At 47.2% G+C, this 25,332-nt stretch overlaps 1 protein-coding gene across 1 annotated transcript in view; it reads left to right on the top strand.

The window, feature by feature from the left end:
• Positions 1-5,169: 5,169 nt before the first annotated feature.
• Positions 5,170-25,332, top strand: part of LOC129853138 (myocyte-specific enhancer factor 2C-like) — a gene marked incomplete in the record, with an annotated part of 96,160 nt that continues 75,997 nt past the window's right edge. The window contains 1 exon segment of the mRNA XM_055918865.1: positions 5,170-5,347.

Raw genomic sequence — 25,332 nt, 5'->3', positions numbered from 1 at the left:
CTCCAAGACATCTACAAAAGGCGATCCTTGAGGAAGGCCTGGAAGGTTATCAAAGACTTCAGTCACCGAGCCTTGTACTGTTCACTCTGCTACCATCAGGAAAGCGGTATCGGAGCATCGGGTTCCAACAGGCTCCGAGACAGCTTTTATCACCAGGCCATCAGACTGTTGAACAGCTGTCTCCCTGCACAGATCTGCACCTTGTAGACTATTTGCACTGACTCTCCACACATCCAACCCTTACACATATACAGTTGAAGTCGGAAGTTTACATTCACTTAGGTTGGAGTCATTAAAACTTGTTTTTCAACCACTCCACACATTTCTTGTTAAATTAACAAACTATGGTTTTGGCAAGTTGGTTAGGACATCTACTTTGTGCATGACACAAGTAATTTTTCCAATAATTGTTTACAGACAGATTATTTCACTTGTAATTCACTGTATCACAATTCCAGTGGGTCAGAAGTTTACATACACTAAGTTGACTGTGACTTTAAACAGCTTGGAAAATTCCAATTATGTCATTGCTTCAGAAGCTTCTGATAGCCTAATTTACATAATTTGAGTCAATTGGCGGTGTACCTGTGGATGTATTTCAAGGCCTACCTTGGAACTCAGTGCCTCTTTCCTTGACATTATGGGAAAATCAAAGGAAATCAGCCAAGACCTCAGAAAAAAATTGTGGACCTCCACAAGTCTGGTTCATCCTTGGAAGCAATTTCCAAATGCCTGAATGTATCGTGTTCATCTGTACAAATAACAGTACGCAACTGTAAAAACCATGGGAACACGCAACGGTCATACCGTTCAGGAAGGAGACGCTGTCTCTTAGTGATGAATGTACTTTGGTGCGAAAAGTGGAATTCAATCCCAGAACAACAGCAAAGGACCTTGAGAAGATGCTGGAGAAAACAGGTACAAAGTATCTATATCCACAGTAAAATGAGTCCTATATTGACATAACCTGAAAGGCCGCTCAGCAAGGAAGAAGCCACTGCTCCAAAACCGTCATAAAAAAGCCAGACTACGGTTTGCAACTGCACAAGTGGTCAAAGATCGTACTTTTTGGAGAAATGTTCTCTGGTCTGATGAAACAAAAATAGAACTGTTTGGCCATAAAGACCATCTTTATGTTTGGAGGAAAAAAGGGGGAGCTTGCAAGCCGAAGAACACCAACCCAACCGTGAAGCACAGGTTGGCAGCATCATGTTGTGGGGGTGCTTTGCTGCAGGAGGGACTGGTGCACTTCACAAAATAGATGGCATCATGAGGGAGGAAAATTATATGGATGGAAAAGTTTGTGGATATATTGAGGCAACATCTCAAGACATCAGTCAGGAAGTTAAAGCTTGATCGTAAATGGGTCTTCCAAATGGACAATGACCCCAAGTATACTTCCAAAGTTGTGGCAAAATGGCTTAAGGACAACAAAGTCAAGGTATTGGAGTGGCCATCACAAAGCCCTGACCTCAATCCTATAGAAAATTTGTGAGCAGAACTGAAAAAGTGTGTGCGAGCAAGGAGGCCCACAAACCTCCAGTTTAAATGTATTTGGCTAAGGTGTATGTAATCTTCCGACTTCAACTGTACACACACAACATTTGATTTTATTTGACTTAACCTGTCTAGGATCAGCGTGGCGCTAGCGGCACCCCCCCCCCCCCCCCCACTGAAAAACCAGTGCCGCGAAATTCAAAAAAAATATTTTTTTAAAATATTTAACTTTCACACATTAAAGTCCAATACAGCTAATGAAAGACACAGATCTTGTGAATCCAGTCAACATTTCCGATTTTTAAAATGTTTTACAGGGAAGACACAATATGTAAAGATGTACATCTATTACCTAAAAACACATTAGCATAATCCACCATCTTTTATTTGTCCACCAACACCAGTAGCCATCACCAATTCGGCTAAACTAAGATATTTATAGCCCCTAACCAACAAAAAAACTCATTAGATGACAGTCTGATAACATATTTATGGTATGGGATAGGTTTTGTTAGAAAAAAGTGCATATTTCAGGTAGACTTCATAGTTTACAATTGCACCCACCATCACAAATGGACTAGAATAATTACAATGAGCAACGTGTTTACCTAACTACTAATCATCAAACATTTCGTAAAAATACACAGCATACACGAATCGAAAGACACAGATCCTGTGAATACAGACAATATTTCAGATTTTCTAAGTGTCTTACAGCGAAAACACAATAAATCGTTATATTAGCTTAGCACATAGCAATTAGCAGCCCAGCATTGATTCTAGCCAAAGTGAGCGATAAAAGTCAACATCGCCAAAAGATATTAATTTTTTCACTAACCTTCTCAGAATTCTTCCGATGACACTCCTGTAACATCACATTACAACATGCATATACAGTTTGATCGAAAATGTTTATATTTAGCCCCCAAAATCATGGTTAGACAATGTGAAATGTAGCTCAGTTGGTCAGAAAATGTCCTTGCGCCACTTAGACAGTGATCTACTCTTATACATAAATACTCATAAACGTGACTAAAAAATACAGGGTGGACAGGGATTGATAGACAATTTAATTCTTAATACAATTGCGTTATTACATTTTTTAATTTATCCTTACTTTTCAATACAGTTTGCGCCAAGCGAAGCTACGTCAAAAAACATGGCGTCCTAAGCCACTAAAATGTTTCGACAGAAACACGATTTATCATAATAAAAATGTCCTACCTTGAGCTGTTCTTCCATCAGTATCTTGGGCAAAGGATCCTTTCTTGGGAGAAATCGTCTTTTGGTGGAAAGCTGTCCTCTTGCCATGTGGAAATGTCAACTGCGTTCGGGATGAACTGAAAAGCGTGCCCAACTTTTCACATCGTTGCAAAAATAAATGTCCCAAAATCGCACTAAACGGATATAAATTGCTATAAAACGCTTTAAATTAACTACCTTATGATGTTTTTAACTCCTATAACGAGTGAAAAGATGACCGGAGAAATATAACAGGCTAAACTAACGCTTGGAACAAGTGCGCGCCGGTGTCCTCTTGGCTCATGACGCAGCTCCCAAAGAATGACTAGCTTCAGGGTTTTTTCATTTGTAGGGCCTGTGAACGCGCAATCGACCCCGTTGGAATCGTCATCACGTAAAGGCATCCAGGGGAAGACGTAAGAAGTGTCCGTATAGTCATAGCAACGACAGTGCCCTTTTAAATGACTTCAGAACAGTGGCCAACATTTCTCAAATCTGACTCCATGTCAGGGAAATTGCTGTAGAATGGGCTCTGTTCCACTTAGAGACAAAATTTCAACTCCTATAGAAACTATAGACTGTTTTCTATCCAATAATAATAATAATATGCATATTGTACGATCAAGGATTTTGTGGGAAGCCGTTTAAAAAATTAGCCAAATTAGCATAAGTAGTCTAAACAGCGCCCCCATCCCCAACAGGTTTTAATATGATTTTTTTCTTCTTGTTTTTGCCGCAATTTTCGATCTTGTGTCACCGCTGTAACTCCCTAACGGGCTCGGGAGAGGTGAAGGTGAAGTCATGCTTCCTCCAAATCATGACCCGCCTAACCACGCTCCTTAACACGACGCTGGGCCAATTGTGCGCTGTCCTATGGGACTCCCGGTCACGGCCAGTTGTGGCACAGCCCAGGAATGAACCCGGGTCTGTAGTAACGCCTCTAGCACTGCATGCAATGTGCCACTCGGGAGGCCCTTATTTGACTTCTATCGCCATTTTGAACTTCTAACCAAGTACGGATAGGGAGTGGTTTATGACACACAGGAACAGCCGCTCACATATTGGTCAGCTTACTGCTGTTACACCTCTAACAATGCCAAGACATCTGCTATGTATGCCAATGCAGGTTAACGCTGTTTGAATAGAGGCCAAAGTAATCCTACACATACATGATAATGATTCCCAGACTCTGACATTTGGGTTCACTTGATATATGAAGCACAATATTTTGACTGGTCGACTAGTGATACCATAGGTAATTTAGTGAGCAATGTCTGAAGCCTACCAAAATATCTGTCCTTTTGTGTGGAGACAAATGGATGGAAAATATCCAACATGACGATGGCTCATTGAGATCTTCACAAGGCCTAATTGAAAAAGATGGATTCCAGAAACATTTCCTTGACTCGTGCTGGGAAGTGGAAAGGTGGTCATTTCTAGTTGTGAATGAGTAAATACGGGTTGGATGCATTCACATGCTTTGAAGTTGCTGAGAAACTCAGATTGGCTAATAGCAAACAAGCTGCATCAACCATTAACTACATGTACACCTTGTCATACTGGCAAACAAATTATAGTGTTCATATATTATAGGAATAGATTGCTTTTTAAAAATCATGTTTTGTTGTTGCGTTTAACTGCCAAAAAAAGGCTGTTATCGAGATCATTTCCTTAGTAGGTGATGTCCAAGGTCAGCATGTGGGAGAAGTCGGAGGTCAGGGATGATAGACGACTTTCCCAATAGTAATTGCTGCAGTTTCAGGGATGTTCAAGTGGATTTTTCCCAGTCGTATGTGGTGAATTCCACCTTCACACTTGGTTATGAATGACGGTAAATACTCAAGGTGTGTATGCATGAGAACGGATTGGAGTAGGCTATCAAAATCAAACAATGCACAAGATGAAATCAATTGCTTAAGAAATGCAGTAAATTACAAAATACGCCATTACAGTATGATTCTGCAACAGAAAGCAACAAAAAACGAATATTGCGGTACCATTTAATGCACATTAAATCAATTTATTACTTCTGGATTTACTACAGTAAATTGGAAAAGTAATGCCCCATGCTAACTTTCAACTCTGTCAGGAAAAGCAGGAAACCACCATTGCCATTGACATACTGAATTCATCTGAAGACGTGGGGTGTTGTTAAATGTACAGTGAGGGATGAGGGGGTATTTTTTTTCTACTTCGTGGATGGTAACATTCTTTTGGGGGCAATAATCCAGGGAACATATGCCACCGCTGACAAAATTCTATGTGTCCCTGATCCCTCAGCGGGCTAAATATACTCAGGAGTGACTGGGGCAGGTGGATCGGGGGGAGGGGGATGTGGGGTGGGGGGTTTGGGGAGAACAAGTCTTGGGTTCAGTGTGGAGAGAGATCAGGGGCAAAACACAACCCAAAACAGGGGTTTATATTCAAAGCCAGCTGGTCTGGCTTTTATACATGCAGGACATTTTTTGTTTTACAGTGAACTTTTTACTCTTCTTTTACACTTATCTCTAACTATATATATTTTCTTTACCTGTGACTGTTTGATTGAGCTGTCCCTCAGCTGGTCCTGTAGGGTGGTACTTCCTGGAGAAGCAGAGATACGGTACGGGTGAGTTTACAGAGCACACCCTTAGCTTCCCCTTCTACTTTCCATGGTGCACTGTGACTTTCTGCTAGATGAAAGATATGGTTCTGGCAGGGGCACTCTTTTTGCCATAGAGTGGATGATGACTAGCCATAAATCTGTTAAACAACTAACTATATTGTAATATAGTATTGGCATTATTGTTAGTAAATTATTTATGTTGACTTGTGTAGCCTACATTGAAAAGAGAAACAGTAACTTTGTCGTGTCAGAACAATAAAAATACATCTGGATCTGCAATCAAACCCATTTGGGCAGAGAATGGACGCTAGGTTCTTTTACCTCAGGTACTTACAGTTAGTGCGTGACAGAGAACCAAGAGATGGAAAAGCTTAAAGGTTGAGCTATGCTGAAGTTGGAGATCGGGCAGTCACAAACAGCTGTTGCCAATCACTTCTGTGCCAGTGAATGGCCCATGGAGGATCCTGTACTGTAGCTACATAGGTTGGAGTTTTACATGTATACCTTTTCATTTCTCCAAGGCATGACAAATGGTTTGACTCTCTAGAGTAACTTCATACTGTCTTGTATTTTTTGTTTGAATTCAGCACAGTCAGTTTGGGTTATTGGTCTTCCTAAGGTTAATTGCTAAGAACACCTCGTTGCGTAATCTGAAATCATCTGTGAGTGAAAAGTGCATGGCTTCAACATGCTGTTTGCCTTAGAAATAGCTTACCCCGCAAGGTAGCCACCTAAGTGGTTGCTGCAGACTTCAATATCAATTTGTATCACACAGAGGCCAACACTTAAATAAGACATTTCACGCTAAGCAGTGAAACAAAGAGGAAATTTGTCATATTATACCAACTGAAGGGAGTTGATATTGAACTAACTGCCTCTCTGAAGGCAGGGGAAGAAGGAAAATGTACTCAATAGCAGGCAAACATCCTAAAACAACACCAAAGAATTCCAACTCAAACAAAAGTTGAGATAGATTTTTATGGATGCTGAAAGGCTTTGTTCAACTGTTTCTTCAGACCTTTGATTCAAGGAGTTTTAGTAACCTACGCAACGAGTTCGAGTACTGTTGTTGATGGCCCATCAGCAGGCAATTAAGTAGCAGTAATAGCTATTATTAAAATGTAATAAAAAACATAATAATAATAATTTAAATGTTATTATAAAATAAATAAATTATACTTTACCATTTCTACATCTCCTGTCAAGATGCTTAGGTTTACCATTTGAAATCCTGGGTGTCTGGGGATATTCTGTGTAACTTTGGTTCTGTGTCACCTTGTTAGGTTCAGGCCAACAAAGTGAGCCATTACTTTCCTTCCTCTTAATATCAACCCAGAAGAGAGGGTACCTTAGAAGCATTGACCCAGTAAAAACCTCTCTTCACTTAAAAACTTTTTTGACCCAACAGTCCAGCGCTTTGATGGGAAATGAAGTTGAGGAAAGTCATTGTTTTTCCTCTCTTATCCAGGCCTCTCTATCCCTTTGAACTTCCAACCACCACCCCCATCCTGTTGCTTCGCCATCACCCTGTACCGTTGTACTGTTGCCTGTACTATATTACTTTGATGTATGTGCCCATCCTTCGGGTAGCTTCTCACAGTCTTGATACACTGCAAATTGACCATCAATCAGTTAGTAATGTTAACGCCAACTTATGCTTAGTGTGGGGTTGATAGCACTCTTGACATTTGCAGCACAGAGAGAACCCCAGGAATGTTTAAGGCTGTGTTTGTATCTAAACTTAGCTTCCTTGATTGCAGAGATTACGCTTGTGAGCACATAATATGGTTAATGTTATGAGTCTGGTGCAATTGATATGTTCGTTTGGATTTACATTAAGCCTTACGGAGAAATAGATTGCGGCGAAAGAAAAATGGTACATAGGCGTCCATTGCTGCTGATGTGTTTTAATTGCTCTTGGTGTATGGCTTTGCAGTAGTTGTCGTGGTTTTGCTGCCTATTGGTGCTCCAGACGCCATGATCTTCCATTACACAAGCCATACATTTCACATTTAAAACAAATGATCACTGAACTATTACACACATGGAAGTAGTTTCATCGTGACGGCGCTGAAAGGACAAGTACCTTCGTTCCACTGTAATTTCTTGCAGTAATGGGGCGGTAGTTTTCCTTTGTCTTCTATTTGCTTTATTACACCATTTCAAATTTCCACGTTCCAGCCGCAGTCCGGCCTCGTTTAGGAGAAATCCCTTTCCAGTACACCACACCACATGGTTTCTCTGTCGCTAGAGTGCCTGTGCACTAGAGTTGCCTAAATCTACAAAACATGAGTGGTGCTCGCTAGGCAGCGAAGCAGCGAGCCTTTTGATCTGCAGCTAATCTCAGTGGCCTGCCTCTCATCTGGTGGCGTATGATTAAGAATAAGTCGGATTGATGCTGGAGGCACGGAGAGGTTTAGACCCCGCCTCGTGTCTGCCACACTCCGCTCCACCGTGTGCCTTCCTTCACCGGGGGTCGCTGGGCCAACTGTATCATGTCAGGTCTGCATTTCACATTAACACACATCAACGTCCATTGGCATAACTTCACAGCTAGATGTTATCAAAGGCAGTTGCTGTATGGCAAGGTTCCCCAACTGTTGGTTTTATTTGCGCCCCTCCCACAAGTTTTCTGATCGGAAAAAAAAGAAAGTTCATTGTTGTCGATAAAGTTACGTTTGGAAATCTGTTCCCAAGTATTCCAGCACATAGTAGAGAGACACGTGATCATCTACAAATGTAAGCAAGGTTTGAAATGACTATGTTTTAGACAAACATTATATCTGTTTGGGCTTCTTAAGGTCAATTTGCAGTCTACCAATTATTTGTAGTTATGTTCCGGCCCCCTGACCACAGCTGAATCTAGATGACAGTCCCTGCTGTATGGTGTAGGATACGTGTACTGCATAGTTCAACTGAGTGGTGTTTAGTAGTGTTGAGAGTTTAGAGTAGTGTTTAGAGGGATGTTTAGTAGTGTTGAGTGTTTAGAGTAGTGTTTAGATGTCACGACTTCCGCCGAAGTCGGTCCCTCTCCTTGTTCGGGCAGCATTCGGCAGTCGATGTCACCGGCTTTCTAGCCACCGCCGATCCACTTTTCATTTTCCATTTGTTCTGTCTTTGTCTTATCACACTTGGCTTCACTCAATCAATTACTTGTTTATTATTTAACCCTCTGTTCCCCATGTTGTATTTGTGAGTAATTGTTTATTGTATTTTCGATCCGTCATTGTGTGCTCGTGATGTTACTTTGTACATTTGTCATTTGAGTAAAAGTACGTTGATTACTCATATTTGCTGTCCTGCGCCTGACTCTCTACACCAGCTACACACAGGACTCTTACAGAATCACTCACCTGAAGGTTGGAGTCAGCAGGAGCAGATGCCCTCCCAGTTGCAGTGGAGGAGCGCGTTCAGCAGCACGCGACCATCTTGCAACGTCTGGGCACAGCCATGGATCGCGTGCTGCAGACGATGGATCGTTAGGAGAGAAGAGGAGGTTTTCCAGCGCCTCCACCAGCCCCACTACAGCCGGTCCCACTGTCCACCCCTCTGCCACCTGGTCCCAGCGGGATTTGACTCGCGCTCCCGATGGAGTATGATGGGACGGCTGCCGGATGCCAGGGGTTTCTACTACAGCTGGAGCTCTACCTGGCGACCGTCCACCCGGCTCCTTCGGGGCGTGAGAGTGTGTCCGCCCTGATCTCCTGCCTCTCAGGCAAAGCCCTGGAGTAGGCCAATGCTGTATGGAGTGAGGGAGACGCTGCTATGGAGTGAGGGGAACGTCTGTTCCACCTGAGTCAGGGGACGAGAAGCGCACAGGATTTCGCCTTGGACTTGCGGACCCTGGCCGCCAACGCGGGATGGAACTACAGGGCCCTGATCGATCACTACAGGTGCAGTCTGCGCAAGGACGTCCTTCGGGAGTTGGCCTGCCGAGACACCACCCTCACATTGGACCAGCTGGTGGACATGTCCATCCGGCTGGACAACCTGCTGACTGCCCGCGGACGTCCGGATCGGGACCTGTCAGTTCCATCCCCAAGCAGCTCCGCTCCGACGCTCATGGAGCTGGGAGGTGCTGCATTTAGGGCGACTGGAGGAGGGGCCATTCCCTGCACAATCTGTGGCCGCAGAGGGCACACTGCTGGTCGGTGCTGAGGGGTTCCTCTGGGAGTTGAGGCAGCAGACAGGGCACTATCGTGTCACCCCAGGTGTGTCGGCACCAGGTTCACCCAGAGCCCCCTGTTGCTCACATGTATGTGTTTATTTCATTTCCTGAGTTTTCCCCGCATTCCCAGCATAAGGCGCTAGTAGATTCAGGCGCAGCTGGGAATTTTATTGACCGTTCATTTGCTCATAGTTTAGGGATTCCCCTTGTTCCTGTGGATATGCCCTTCCCTGTGGATGCCCTAGATAGTCGACCATTAGGGTCATGGCTGATTAGGGAGGCCACCGCTCCACTTGACATGGTTACGCAGGAGGGTCATAAGGAGAGAATCAGTCTCTTCCTTATTGATTCTCCTGCGTTTCCTGTGGTGCTGGGCTTACCCTGGTTGGCCTGTCGTGGCCCCACTATTTCGTGGCAACAGAGGGCTCTCAAGGGGTGGTCACGAGATTGCTCAGGGAGGTGTGTGGGGGTTTCCATCAGTGCGACTACGGTGGAAAGTCCAGACCAGGTCTCCACCGTGCGCATCCCGTCAGAATATGTCGATTTGGCTCTCGCCTTCTGTAAGAAGAGGGCGACTAAATTACCACCTCATCGACGGGGGGATTGTGCGATAAATCTCCTGGCTGATGCAGCACTTCCCAGGAGTCACGTGTATCCTCTGTCACAGGAGGAGATGGTGGCTATGGAAACATATGTCTCCGAATCGCTGGGGCAGGGATACATTTGACCCTCCACTTCACCTGCCTCCTTGAGTTTATTTTTTGTGAAGAAGAAGGATGGGGGTCTGCACCCGTATATTGACTATCGAGGGATCAATCAGTTCACTGTGAGGTACAGCTACTCGATGCCTCTCATCGCCAGTGCGATCGAGTCAATGCACGGGGCGTGCTTCTTCACAAAATTGGATCTCAGGAGCGCTTACAACCTGGTGCGTATCCGGGAGGGGGACGAGTGGAAGACGGCATTTAGTACCACCTCAGGGCACTATGAGTACCTCGTCATGCCGTACGGGTTAATGAATGCTCCATCAGTATTCCAGGCCTTTGTTGACAAGATTATCCGGGACCTGCGCGGGAAGGGTGTAGTGGTGTATATCGACGACATTCTGATATACTCCACTACACGTGCCGAGCATGTGTCCCTGGTGCGCAGGGTGCTTGGTCGACTGTTGGAGCGTGACCTGTACGTCAAGGCTGAGAAATGTCTGTTCTTCCATCAGTCCGTCTCCTTCTTAGGGTACCGCATTTCCACGTCAGGGGTGGAGATGGAGAGTGACCACATTTCAGCTGTGCGTAATTGGCCGACTTCCACCACGGTAAAGGAAGTGCAGGGGTTTCTGGGGTTTCCAACTACTACCGGAGGTTTATCCGGGGTTTTGGTCAGGTAGTAGCTCCCATTACCTCACTGCTGAAGGGGGACCGGTGCGGCTGCAGTGGTCGGCTGAGGCGGACAGGGCTTTTGGTCACCTGAAGGCTCTGTTTACCTCGGCTCCCGTGCTGGCTCATCCCCTTTTTGGCGTTCATAGTGGAGGTGGACGCGTCCGAGGCTGGGATAGGAGCCGTGCTCTCTCAGCGCTCGGGCACGCCACCAAATCTCCGCCCCTGTGCTTTTTTTCCGAAGAAGCTCAGCCCGGCGGAGCGAAACTATGATGTGGGGGACCGAGAGCTGTTGTCTGTTGTCAAGGCTCTGAAGGCGTGGAGACATTGGCTTGAGGGGCTAAGCACCCTTTTCTCATCTGGACTGACCACCGCAATCTGGAGTACATCCGGGCGGCGAGAAGACTGAAACCTCGCCAGGCAAGGTGGGCTATGTTCTTTACCCGTTTTGTTTTCACTCTATCCTACAGACCAGGTTCCCAGAACGCTAAGGCAGATGCACTGTCCTGGATGTATGACACAGAGGAGCGGTCCATGGATCACACTCCCATACTTCCGGCCTCTTGCCTGGTGGCACCGAGGGTGTGGGAGCTGGACGCGGACATCGAGTGTGCGTTACGCACAGAGCCCACTCCCCCCCCAGTGTGCAGCTGGGCGCATGTACGTTCCGTCTGCTGTCTGCGACCGTTTGATCTATTGGGCCCATACGTCACCCTCCTCTGGTCATCCTGACATCGGTCGGACGGTGTGTTGCCTAAGTGGGAAGTACTGGTGGCCCACCTTGGCCAAGGACGTGAGGGTTTATGTTTCCTCTTGCTCGGTGTGCGCATAGTGCAAGGCTCCCAGGCACCTGCCCAGAGGGAAATTACAACACCTACCTGTTCCACAACGGCCGTGGTCGCACCTGTCGGTGGACTTCCAGACGGATCTTCCTGTCTCACAGGGCAACCCCACGATCCTGGTCGCTGTGGATTGGTTTTCTAAGTCCTGCCGTCTCCTCCCTTTGCCCGGTCTCCCTACGGACCTACAGACTGCCCTGTTCACTCACGTCTTCCGGCACTATGGGGTGCCTGAGGACATAGTCTCTGATCGGGGTCCCCAGTTCACGTCCAGGGTCTGGAGAGCGTTCATGGAACGTCTGGGGGTCTCGGTCAGCCTTACCTCAGGTTTTCACCCCGAGAGTAACGGGCAGGTGGAGAGTGTAAATCAGGATGTGGGTAGGTTTCTGCGGCATATTGCCAAGACCGGCCGGGGGAGTGGGTGACATTCATCCCCTGGGCAGAGATGGCCCAAAATGAACGCCGACCGGCAAAAAGCGAGCGCCGACCGCCACCGCAGCGAGGCCCCGGTTTTCGCACCTGGGGACCGGGTCTGGCTCTCAACCCGAAACCTGCCCCTCCGCCTGCCCTGCAGGAAGCTGGGTCCGCGGTTTGTGGGGCCATTTAAAGTCCTGAGGAGACTGAACGAGGTATGCTACAGGTTACAGCTTCCCCCAGATTATCGCATTAATCCCTCATTCCATGTGTCACTCCTCAGGCCAGTGGTGGGTGGTCCACTCCAGGAAGCGGAGGTGCGGGAGGTTCCTCCACCCCCTCTGGACATCGTGGGGGCCCCGGCGTATGCTGTTCGAGCCATCCTGGACTCGAGGCGTCGGGCGAGGGGCCTTCAGTACCTCGTGGAGTGGGAGGGGTACGGTCCGGAGGAGAGATGCTGGGTGCCGGTGGAGGACGTCCTGGACCCTTTGTTGCTGCGGGATTTCCACCGTCTCCATCCGGATCGCCCTGCGCCTCGTCCTCTGGGTCGTCTCCGAGGTCGGGGGGGTACTGTCACGACTTCCGCCGAAGTCGGTCCCTCCGCTTGTTCGGGTGGCGTTCGGCGGTCGACGTCACCGGCTTTCTAGCCACCGCCGATCCACTTTTCATTTTCCATTTGTTCTGTCTTTGTTTTATCACACCTGGCTTCACTCAATCAATTACTTGTTTAAGATTTAAACCTCTGTTCCCCATGTTGTATTTGTGAGTGATTGTTTATTGTATTTTCGGTCCGTCATTGTGTGCTCGTGATGTTACTTTGCACGTTTGTCATTTTTTAGTAAAAGTACGTTGATTACTCATATTTGCTGTCCTGCGCCTGACTCTCTACACCAGCTACACACAGGACCCTTACATTAGAGGGATGTTTAGTAGTGTAGTACCTCTACACCCCTATCCTATCAGACTCTTCTGTTACACCCCTGTTCTACTGCACTGTGTGTGTGTGTGTGTGTGTGCGTGCGTGCGTGTGTGTGTGTGTGTGTGTGCAGCATGCCTAATTGCATGCATACTTCAGGGCCAAATATATCTCCTGGAAACTCTAGAATGAATTCAGAAGCTGGTAGAGCCCATTCAGACTGGGGAGACTTCTTGTATATGCTGTATAATTCCAGCTAAACCTACAAATGATGATATCAACATTTTATATTTTTATGTCAAACACTTTAATGTGATTTAGCCTACGGCAGTAGGATTTACAGTGTGTTGACAATGGCAGTGTTCTACCTTAGTGGTTCCTGTACCACCAACTGTATTTTGTTCTGCCCAGAGTACCCCTGAAGTACCCCCTCATGTGCATTTTACCAGTAAGCCTATAGTTTCATGAGTCTTCTCAAGTACTAAGAACCTCCTGTGGATAGGCTAAGAACCCCCTGTGGATAGGCTAAGAACCCCCTGTGGATAGGCTAAGAACCCCCTGTGGATAGACTAAGAACCCCCTGTGGATAGGCTAAGAACCCCCTGTGGATAGGCTAAGAACCCCCTGTGGATAGGCTAAGAACCCCCTGTGGATAGACTAAGAACACCCTGTGAATAGACTAAGAACCCCCTGTGGATAGACTAAGAACACCCTGTGGATAGGCTAAGAACCCCCTGTGGATAGGCTAAGAACCCCCTGTGGATAGACTAAGAACACCCTGTGGATAGGCTAAGATCCCCCTGTGGATAGGCTAAGAACCCCCTGTGGATAGGCTAAGAACCCCCTGTGGATAGGCTAAGATCCCCCTGTGGATAGACTAAGAACACCCTGTGGATAGGCTAAGAACCCCCTGTGGATAGGCTAAGAACCCCCTGTGGATAGGCTAAGAACACCCTGTGGATAGGCTAAGATCCCCCTGTGGATAGGCTAAGATACCCCTGTGGATAGGCTAAGAACCCCCTGTGGATAGACTAAGAACCCCCTGTGGATAGGCTAAGAACCCCCTGTGGATAGGCTAAGATCCCCCTGTGGATAGACTAAGAACACCCTGTGGATAGGCTAAGAACCCCCTGTGGATAGGCTAAGAACCCCCTGTGGATAGGCTAAGATCCCCCTGTGGATAGACTAAGAACACCCTGTGGATAGGCTAAGAACCCCCTGTGGATAGGCTAAGATCACCCTGTGGACAGGCTAAGATCCCCCTGTGGATAGACTAAGAACACCCTGTGGATAGGCTAAGAACACCCTGTGGATAGGCTAAGAACCCCCTGTGGATAGGCTAAGATCCCCCTGTGGATAGACTAAGAACACCCTGTGGATAGGCTAAGAACCCCCTGTGGATAGGCTAAGATCACCCTGTGGATAGGCTAAGATCCCCCTGTGGATAGACTAAGAACACCCTGTGGATAGGCTAAGAACCCCCTGTGGATAGACTAAGAACACCCTGTGGATAGGCTAAGATCCCCCTGTGGATAGACTAAGAACACCCTGTGGATAGGCTAGGACCCCCCTATGGATAGGCTAAGAACCCCCTGGAAGTTCAAGTAGCCTTGTTTGGAACCACTGCTCTACCTTGATCGTTTGAATATTCGCATTGTATCTATGACTGCTGAAATGTCAGATCACGTGTGTGATCTTTCCACTGCTACGGGGTAACACACAACATCTGTCAGGCATAGCTTCTCCTCAGCCTCAGGAAACACCGGTTGGCACCATTCGACTGGAAACAGAAAAATTATACATTGGCATCCCCACTTTACAGGCTCCTGTAGAAAGGAGGGCTGAAACAATTAAATAACTGTGCCAGTTTCTGAGCAGTTAGGAGTGAATTACTTGTCAGCCATTCAATTGGAGGAAAAATCATTAGCGAGTGAGAGGCACTTCTTTTTTCTCACACGAGTAATCTGGAGACAAAGGGAACTTTGAGTGAAATACTGAAATATACAGTGAAACCACGTCAGTCACGCATTCTCCGCAGGGAAGAAAAGAGGACTTTAGGAAACAGTGATGACTGTCCCTGACAGCATTTGTGATTTTAGCAGCCTAAAACATTGGACATAAAGGTGGCTATATCAAATTCTATTTGATGTGAATATTAAAACTATGCATGTATTGATGAAATATTCAGCACTTTTAATGAGGCTGTGTGATGCTATTTGAATTATCATCAATAAAGGAAGTCATTTGTAATATTTTACAATCCATTGAAACAAAAATTGAGCAATGACATGCATACCTTTCATTAACAAGGAAACATTATGTGAACTGTTTGGGGTAAAATTATTTGTGGTTCATTGTTAGATAGCTGAACAATGAGTTTCACTGGCCAATGCAACTCACAGCTAATTTTGCTTAACCAGTTGAATAAGCTTCGAAAAGGCTCTACAGCTCCCCTATAGGCAGCACTCATAGTTGCATAACACATACATTGCATTGGTCTCCAGTCCACATTGAGGGTACAACAATAATTTACACTTTCAACATCAAACACTGGGAATCTCACATGATTATCTTATCATTATTTGAATAATGAATCAATGTATCCATATAATCACCAGCCAAGTCTCATATGGCATATGTTCAGTAGTAGACAGTATGGTTTTACAGAGCGGGGTAGGTGGTGGATATTTCAAAGTGAAGGTGCAACATGTCCCTAATGGTGGCCTCCCCCTTCAGTACGAAAAGCAGTAGTTCAGCCAGTGAATATGGTTACACGACCATGAGCCTTTTCCTGTGGGGTAACAGGAGTGTCAGGCAGAACAAAGGGAGAGCTTGTCATACTGCCAGCCTGCTCTCATAGACTAGACGTAACATAGTAAATGTAAATCTGGGAAGCCAAATTAATATAATATGTTACGTTTGGTATGGTTACATAAGACAGAAGGTACCTAATGGCAAAAACTAAAATAGTGTAGTTGGTTGGGGTAGATGCATGGATATCGCGAATGTTTAGAAACCCAAAGGTTGCATGGTCGAATCTCATCAACGACAACTTTAGCATTGTAGATAATTAGCAACTTTGCATTTACTTACCACTTTGCAACTACTTAGCATGTTAGCCAACCCTTCCCCTATCCTCTAACCTTAACCTTATTTCTAACCTTAACCCTAACCTTAACCTTAACCCCTAACCCTAACCCCTAGCCTAGCTAGCGTTAGCCACCTAGCTAAAGTTTGCATTAGCCACCTAGCGACCTAGCTAACGTTGGCCACAACAAATTGGAATTCGTACCATATCATACAGCAAATTCATAAGCTTTGTACAAATTGCAATCCGTAACATATTGGACGTATTACAATTTGAACAATATCATACGAATTATAATTTGTAACAAATCATAGGAAATGTTTTTTTAATTTTTTTATTTTTTTTTATTTCACCTTTCTTTAACCAGGTAAGCTAGTTGAGAACAAGTTCTAATTTACAACTGTGACCTGGCCAAGATAAAGCAAAGCAGTGCGAAACAAACAACAACACAGAGTTACACATGGAAAAACAAGCATACAGTCAATAACACAATAGAAAAAAAAGAATGTCTATATACAGTGTGTGCAAATGGCGTGAGGAGATAGGATGATGGACATCTACAAATGAATAGGTACCTAACGAAACTTAACATATCATACTAATTGTTACGTCTACCCTTGAGTCCAAGTTGGTACTACTGGTGCCTCATCCATAATGGATCAAAGGGGTAGAGTTCACACACTGTTTGAACAACACAACATGCAAATTACCAGAATTGTCTCTCACTTGGCAAAGCTCTATAAAGATTTCACCATTGCTTCACCACGCAGTCATCAAGCAAAAGGCATGGGAATACTTCCAGTCAAAATATTATAGTCAGTAGGTTATGTGACATTAATTAGACCTCGAAAAAATGTTTAGTATCGAGAAGTTCAATTGTGAACATGTTACCACTGCATATGCATTACATCTTGGCATTGCAGCTTTGGGCATACACAAAATTTAATTAGACAGGCCTTGCCCAAAAAGCGCCTCTAGCTAAATTAAAGCTCTTTAGGACTTTATGGGGAAAATAAAATAACATACTGCCATAATGAATAGTGAAAAGACTGGCTCTCTGCATTGTACGGAGGGAACATTTTCCATGGCTCTTGAGCCACTGCTAGTGGGGGGAATAGTGAGGGATCGGACCGTAAAAGAAAGATAGCCCTGTTCGTTGATCCCTGTAATGGCCTGTAGGTCTGGGGGTTAAACAGTACAGTATAATCGCCATGTGTCTCCGGCTAGCAAATCAGATCAATCCCCCAAAAAATGGTCACATGCGCCGAATACAACAGGTGTAGACCTTACCGTGAAATACTTACTTACAAGCCCTTAACCAACTATGCAGTTTTAATACAAGCAAGAGTTAAGAAAAATATTTACTAAATAAACTAAAGTAAAAAATAAAAGAGCAACAATAAAAGAACAGTAACGAGGCTATAGTACATACAGAGATACCGGTAATACGCTGTTGTCATGGGTGAATTCAGTGCCTCAGGCCAGAGAGGGTGACTAGAACACTACTAGGCCATACTAGATCATTAGTAGTACTGAACCATTTCTCACGTACTGTAGAGAGGGAAAAAACAGATACATATTTTGCTGATACAGGAGTTATCCTTTGACCTTTTCTGACCATTCAATGTATTCCGTGTATATACTGTGACCTCTACACAACCTTTCCATAATTCACCACAAGTTACTGCACTTGGTCTCAGCATATTTTCAGAATCTCAACCTGGGAATCTGGGAAACTAATTTGATTGTGTACGGAAATATATTGAGATATTAAACACAATTGTCTCGCTTGTATCTATGGTTTGAAATATAAGAATGTATGGCATCGGTTAATTAAAAAGTGTCTTTCTCACCGTTGATCTTCTAATTATACTGAACAGTGGTATCCTTCTACAACTGTAATTACTAATGATATTGCCTTCAGAGTTTCATTATGTGCTTTATTATTAAGGCAGACAAAATTATATGTAATGTAATGCTTTGGATCACTTAGACAAACAGTGCAGCAGAGAAGGGAATGGAAAGGTCCTATATCTTTGTCTCTGATCATTCTCCTGTGGACTGTGTAGTGATTATTGTGATGGTGTAGTGATTATTGTGATAGTGTAGTGAGTATTGTGGTGGTGTAGTGATTATTGTGATGGTGTAGTGATTATTGTGATAGTGTAGTGAGTATTGTGATGGTGTAGTGAGTATTGTGATGGTGTAGTGATTATTGTGATCGTGTAGTGAGTATTGTGATAGTGTAGTGAGTATTGTGATAGTGTAGTGAGTATTGTGATAGTGTAGTGAGAATTGTGATAGTGTAGTGATTATTGTGATAGTGTAGTGAGTATTGTGGTGGTGTAGTGATTATTGTGATGGTGTAGTGATTATTGTGATAGTGTAGTGAGTATTGTGATGGTGTAGTGAGTATTGTGATGGTGTAGTGATTATTGTGATCGTGTAGTGAGTATTGTGATAGTGTAGTGAGTATTGTGATAGTGTAGGGAGTATTGTGATAGTGTAGTGAGAATTGTGATAGTGTAGTGATTATTGTGATAGTGTAGTGAGTATTCTGGTGGTGTAGTGATTATTGTGATGGTATAGTGATTAGTGTGATAGTGTAGTGAGTATTGTGATGGTGTAGTGACTATTGTGATGGTGTAGTGAGTATTATGATGGTGTAGTGATTATTGTGATAGTGTAGTGAGTATTGTGGTGGTGTAGTGATTATTGTGATGGTGTAGTGATTAGTGTGATAGTGTAGTGAGTATTGTGATGGTGTAGTGAGTATTGTGATGGTGTAGTGAGTATTGTGATGGTGTAGTGAGTATTATGATGGTGTAGTGAGTATTATGATGGTGTAGTGAGTATTGTGATGGTGTAGTGAGTATTGTGATGGTGTCGTGAGTATTATGATGGTGTAGTGAGTATTATGATGGTGTAGTGAGTATTGTGAAGGTGTATCTTCCAAGAGATCAAAAACCAGGACAAATGGTAGACTGATCTAGAGATTGGTGATGACACACACACACACGTGTGCGGACACACACGCCTGCGGACATTCACACACACACACCACACACATTCCCACAATCTATAGCCTTGTGGATCCTGTGTGGAGTTGGCCTTTAGGTCTCTACAAACTCCCTCTGATGTGTTTGGTCGTCTCATCATGTAAAATCAAGCCAATGTCATAACAACACCTGTCTCTCTCCAATAGGAGACAGAGAGAAACTGTCACACACCAAAAACTGGAAGCCTGTTCAGACAGAGCAGCACCACTTCAAATATGTCACTGCAGCGCTAGCTAATTCTCTGGAGTGGGACTGAGTGCTTCACAACATTATCAACTGTGACAGGCAGATTGTGTTTTCACGTGAGCATGATCGACAACAGATTACACACGGCCTGGGCTGTTCCTGTTGGCCCAAGAAATGTGTTGGTGTTTATCTCACTCTTATGAAAGGCAGACTGGCTACTTTGCTTCTTCCAGTTACACACACACACACACACACACACACACACACACACACACACACACACACACACACACACACACACACACACACACACACACACACACACACACACACACACACACACACACACACACACACACACACACATATATTTAGGCAGCCCAATTATGTGTGTGACACATGCTCTGAAGTCAGTGCCAGGGAAGGCTTCAGAAACAATCTGAGCCAGATCAAAATCACTAACCACACTTTGTGTGTTTGACTCACATCCAGTCGCCATTTTCCTCTTCTCCTCTATGCACAATGCATGCCAAACCTCATGAAATTGCATTTGCCCAAAAGCCTACCGTCTGTGTACACATGGTGACATATTTCAAATTGTATAATCATTCTGGCAAACAGTACGTTTTATTCATGGAACTTTGAAGCGGCTGTCAATTCCCCTAAAGTGCTAAACATGTTCAGGTCGGGATCTCTCATAACTGGGAGAGACAGGGGGAGGGAAGCCCCAATAAAGTATGTCAGGAGGGGACAATGGGCTCCAGGGGCGGGCTAAATGTACTTTCATTGGAAATATATACACACTTAACACTAAACTAGCCAAATCTCGGGTCAAGTTAAAAGTAGAGGAACGCGGTATATTATGCTCCCTGTCACGACTTCAACCGAGGCAGGCTCTCCTTCCCGTTCGGGTGGCGTTCGGCGGTCGTCGTCACCGGCCTACTAGCTGCCACTGACTCTTTTTCCTCCCCCTCCTTATGTGTTTATTTGTATCACCTGGTTTGGGGTAATTGGCAATTAGTGTGGCTTTATTAGCCAGCCAGATTGTATGCTTCTTTGTGCGGGATTGTTCGTCTGTTGCTGTGGATTTCGGGAGTGGGTTTTGTATTGTGTACTGGGTTTGTCTCCCGTGTTAGAAGACAGGTGTTTATGACACCCAGTAAGTCCGTGTTGGACATTTTGGTTTGCCGGTTAGGCATTAAATATCACCGCATTGAAGCTCTGCTGTTCCTGCGTCTGATTTCACACCCCACCGACACCCAGGTCGTTACAGAATCCCGCACCCATTTAAATGGAGTCAGCAGGAGCAGCAGCCAACCCTCTCCCATCGATGGAGGAACGGGTTCTCCACCACACAACTGTCCTCCATCGGATCGGATCCGCCATGGACCAAATGATGGAGAGAATGGAGCGATGGGAGAGGAGTGGGCTCCTCTCTCCACCTTCGGCTCCCCCCCCCCAGGACTCTTCATCCCCCGGCTCCAGCGCGCTCCGTCTTACGCTCCCGAGGGATTATGATGGAGCAGCGGCAGGTTGTCAGGGGTTCTTACTCCAACTGGAGCTATACCTGGCCACTGTTCGCCCCACTCCCTCGGGAGCGGAGAGGGTGAGTGTCCTCGTCTCCTGCCTAACGGGTCGTGCTCTGGAGTGGGCCAACGCAGTCTGGAATGGCCCGGACTCCGCGAAGGAGCACTACCCGGAGTTTACCCGTCGTTTTCGTGCCGTGTTTGACCACCCCACAGACGGCCGAGCGGCGGGTGAGAGACTATTTCATCTCAGGCAGGAGAAGAGGAGCGCACAGGATTTCGCGCTGGAGTTCCGGACCTTGGCCGCGGGATCAGGGTGGAACGACAGGGCCCTTATTGACCACTACCGGTGTAGTCTCCGGGAGGACGTCCGCAGGGAGCTAGCGTGTCGGGACATCGCGCTTTCTCTAGATGAACTTATTGACATGTCTATCCGACTGGATACTCTGCTGGCTGCCCGCGGGCGTTCGGAGAGGGTCCTGTGCGTTCCACCACCCAGCGCCCCGGCTCCCATCCCGATGGAGTTGGGAGGGGCCGCGCCTAGGGGTACCGGAGGAGGAGGCCCCCCCTGCACCAACTGTGGTCGGAGAGGACACACGTTCGACCGGTGCTGGGGGGGTCTGTCTGGGAGTCGAGATGTCAGGCGGAACGCTTCTCGATCACCCCAGGTGAGTCAGCACCAAACTCACCCAGAACCCCCTGTTGGTCACATGTTTGTCTCAATTTTTTCCCTTTATTTTTTCCCCTCTTCCCAGCATAGGGCACTAGTCGATTCAGGTGCAGCTGGGAACTTTATGGATCGCGGACTCGCCCGTAAGTTGGGCGTTCCGCTTGTGCCGATAGATTCTCCCTTTCCCGTTCACTCCCTAGATAGCCGGCCATTAGGGTCAGGGGTGGTCAGGGAGGTCACAGTTCCCCTGGACATGGTAACGCAGGGGAATCATAGGGAACGTATCAGTCTCTTTATTATTGATTCGCCTGCGTTTCCAGTGGTGCTGGGGGTTCCCTGGTTGGCCCGGCACAATCCCAATATTTCGTGGAGACAGGGGGTTCTCCAGGGGTGGTCAGAGGAGTGTTCTGGAAGGTGTCTGGGAGTTTCCATTGGTGCCACGTCGGTGGAGAGTCCAGACCAGGGTTCCACGGTGCGCATTCCCCCCGAGTATGCCGATTTGGCAATCGCTTTCTGTAAAAAGAAAGCGACGAAATTACCACCACATCGACCGGGTAGGGATTGTGCGATAGATCTCCAGGTTAACGCTGCGCTTCCTAAGAGTCACGTGTACCCTTTGTCCCAAGAGGAGACGTTGGCTATGGAGACATATGTCGCGGAGTCTCTGGGACAGGGGTACATTCGGCCCTCCATCTCACCCGTCTCCTCGAGTTTCTTTTTTGTGAAGAAAAAAGAGGGAGGTTTGCGTCCGTGTATTGATTATAGAGGTCTAAATGCCATCACAGTGGGGTTTAGTTACCCACTACCTCTCATCGCTTCGGCGGTGGAATCATTTCACGGAGCGCAGTTCTTTACAAAACTGGACCTCAGGAGCGCGTACAGTCTGGTGCGTATTCGGAAAGGAGATGAGTGGAAAACCGCATTTAGTACCACATCGGGCCACTATGAGTACTGCGTCATGCCGTATGGGTTAAAGAATGCTCCAGCCGTTTTCCAATCCTTTGTAGACGACATTCTCAGGGACCTGCACGTGCAGGGGGTAGTTGTGTATATCGATGACATTCTGATCTACTCAACTACTCACGCCGCGCATGTATCTCTGGTGCGCAAAGTGCTTGGCAGACTGCTGGAGCATGACCTATACGTCAAGGCTGAGAAGTGTGTGTTCTCCAAACAAGCCGTCTCCTTCCTGGGTTATCGCATTTCCACCTCGGGGGTGGTGGTGGAGAGTGACCGCATAAAGGCCGTGCGTAATTGGCCGACTCCAACCACGGTGAAGGAGGTGCAGCGGTTTTTGGGTTTTGCCAACTACTACCGGAGATTTATCCGGGGTTTTGGCCAGGTGGCGGCTCCCATTACCTCACTGCTAAAGGGGGGCCCGGTGCGGTTGCGGTGGTCGGCGGCGGCGGACGGAGCTTTCAACAGGTTGAAGGCTCTGTTCACGGATGCTCCCGTGTTGGCGCATCCGGATCCCTCTTTGGCATTCATAGTGGAGGTGGATGCGTCCGAGGCTGGGGTGGGTGCCGTGCTATCACAGCGCTCGGGTACGCCACCAAAACTCCGCCCCTGCGCTTTCTTCTCTAGTAAGCTCAGTGCAGCGGAGCGTAACTATGATGTGGGGGATCGGGAGTTGTTAGCGGTGGTCAGGGCTCTGAAGGTGTGGAGACACTGGCTTGAGGGGGCTAAGCACCCTTTTCTCATCTGGACCGACCACCAGAATCTGGAGTATATTCGGGCAGCTCGGAGACTGAACCCGCGTCAGGCAAGGTGGGCCATGTTTTTCACCCGGTTTCGGTACACGTTGTCTTATAGACCAGGCTCCCAAAACGTAAAGGCTGATGCATTGTCCCGCCTTTACGACACGGAGGATAGGACCACCGAACCCACTCCCATCATCCCCGCCTCGAGGCTGATAGCGCCAGTGGTATGGGAGGTGGACTCGGACATCGAGCGGGCGCTACGGGCGGAACCCGCGCCTCCTCAGTGTCCGGCGGGCCGTAAGTACGTACCGCTTGGTGTTCGGGACCGACTGATTCGGTGGGCTCATGTCCTACCCTCCTCGGGTCACCCTGGGGTGACGAGGACCGTGGGGAGCCTTCGGGGGAGGTATTGGTGGCCTACCTTAGCTCGGGACGTTAGGGTTTATGTCTCCTCCTGTTCGGTATGCGCTCAGAGTAAGGCTCCTAGGCACCTTCCTAGAGGGAAGTTGCAACCCCTCCCCGTTCCACAACGACCATGGTCTCATCTGTCCGTAGACTTCCTGACAGATCTCCCCCCTTCTCAGGGAAACACTACGGTTCTGGTCATTGTGGATCGGTTTTCTAAGTCCTGCCGTCTCCTCCCGTTGCCCGGTATCCCTACTGCCCTACAGACTGCGGAGGCCTTATTCACTCACGTCTTCCGGCACTACGGGGTGCCGGAGGACATCGTTTCTGATCGGGGCCCCCAATTCACGTCCCGAGTATGGAGGGCGTTCATGGAGCGTCTGGGGGTCACGGTCAGCTTGACTTCCGGTTTTCACCCCGAGAGTAATGGGCAGGTGGAAAGAGTGAACCAGGAGGTGGGTAGGTTTCTGCGGTCGTATTGCCAGGACCGGCCAGGGGAGTGGGCGAGATACATTCCCTGGGCCGAGATGGCCCAGAACTCCCTACGCCACTCCTCTACTAATGTGTCCCCCTTTCAGTGTGTGTTGGGGTACCAGCCGGTTCTGGCACCATGGCAGCCGAGCCAGACCGAGGCTCCTGCGGTGGAGGAGTGGGTACAGCGCTCCAAAGAGACCTGGAGGGCCGTCCAGGAGTCCCTCCAACAAGCTACTACTAGGCAGAAGAGGAGCGCTGACCGCCACCGCAGTGAGGCCCCCGTGTTTGTACCGGGGGAAAGGGTCTGGCTCTCGACCCGAAACCTACCCCTCCGCTTGCCCTGCCGGAAGCTGAGGCCGCAGTGTGTAGGGCCCTTCAAAGTCCTGAGGAGAATAAACGAGGTGTGTTATCGGTTAAAACTCCCTTCCTATTATCGTATTAACCCCTCGTTTCATGTGTCTCTCCTCAGGCCGGTGGTAGCTGGTCCCCTGCAGGACGGTGAGGTGCTGGAGGTCCCTCCTCCCCCTTTAGACATCGAGGGGTCCCCGGCGTATACGATACGGGCCATTCTGAACTCAAGACGCCGGGTGAGGGGCCTGCAGTACCTCGTAGACTGGGAGGGGTACGGTCCGGAGGAGAGGTGCTGGGTACCGGTGGAGGACATTTTGGATCCATCTATGTTAAGGGATTTCCATCGCCTCCATCCGGATCTCCCTGCGCCTCGTCCTCCGGGTCGACCTCGAGGCCGGTGTCGGCGCGCTGCGGGAGCCACGCGTCAGAGGGGGGGTACTGTCACGACTTCAACCGAGGCAGGCTCTCCTTCCCGTTCGGGTGGCGTTCGGCGGTCGTCGTCACCGGCCTACTAGCTGCCACTGACTCTTTTTCCTCCCCCTCCTTATGTGTTTATTTGTATCACCTGGTTTGGGGTAATTGGCAATTAGTGTGGCTTTATTAGCCAGCCAGATTGTATGCTTCTTTGTGCGGGATTGTTCGTCTGTTGCTGTGGATTTCGGGAGTGGGTTTTGTATTGTGTACTGGGTTTGTCTCCCGTGTTAGAAGACAGGTGTTTATGACACCCAGTAAGTCCGTGTTGGACATTTTGGTTTGCCGGTTAGGCATTAAATATCACCGCATTGAAGCTCTGCTGTTCCTGCGTCTGATTTCACA

Source organism: Salvelinus fontinalis, chromosome 4, assembly GCF_029448725.1.
Source record: "Salvelinus fontinalis isolate EN_2023a chromosome 4, ASM2944872v1, whole genome shotgun sequence".
In the NCBI taxonomy this organism is placed as follows: domain Eukaryota; kingdom Metazoa; phylum Chordata; class Actinopteri; order Salmoniformes; family Salmonidae; genus Salvelinus; species Salvelinus fontinalis.
This window is presented reverse-complemented; position numbering and strand designations above follow the sequence as displayed.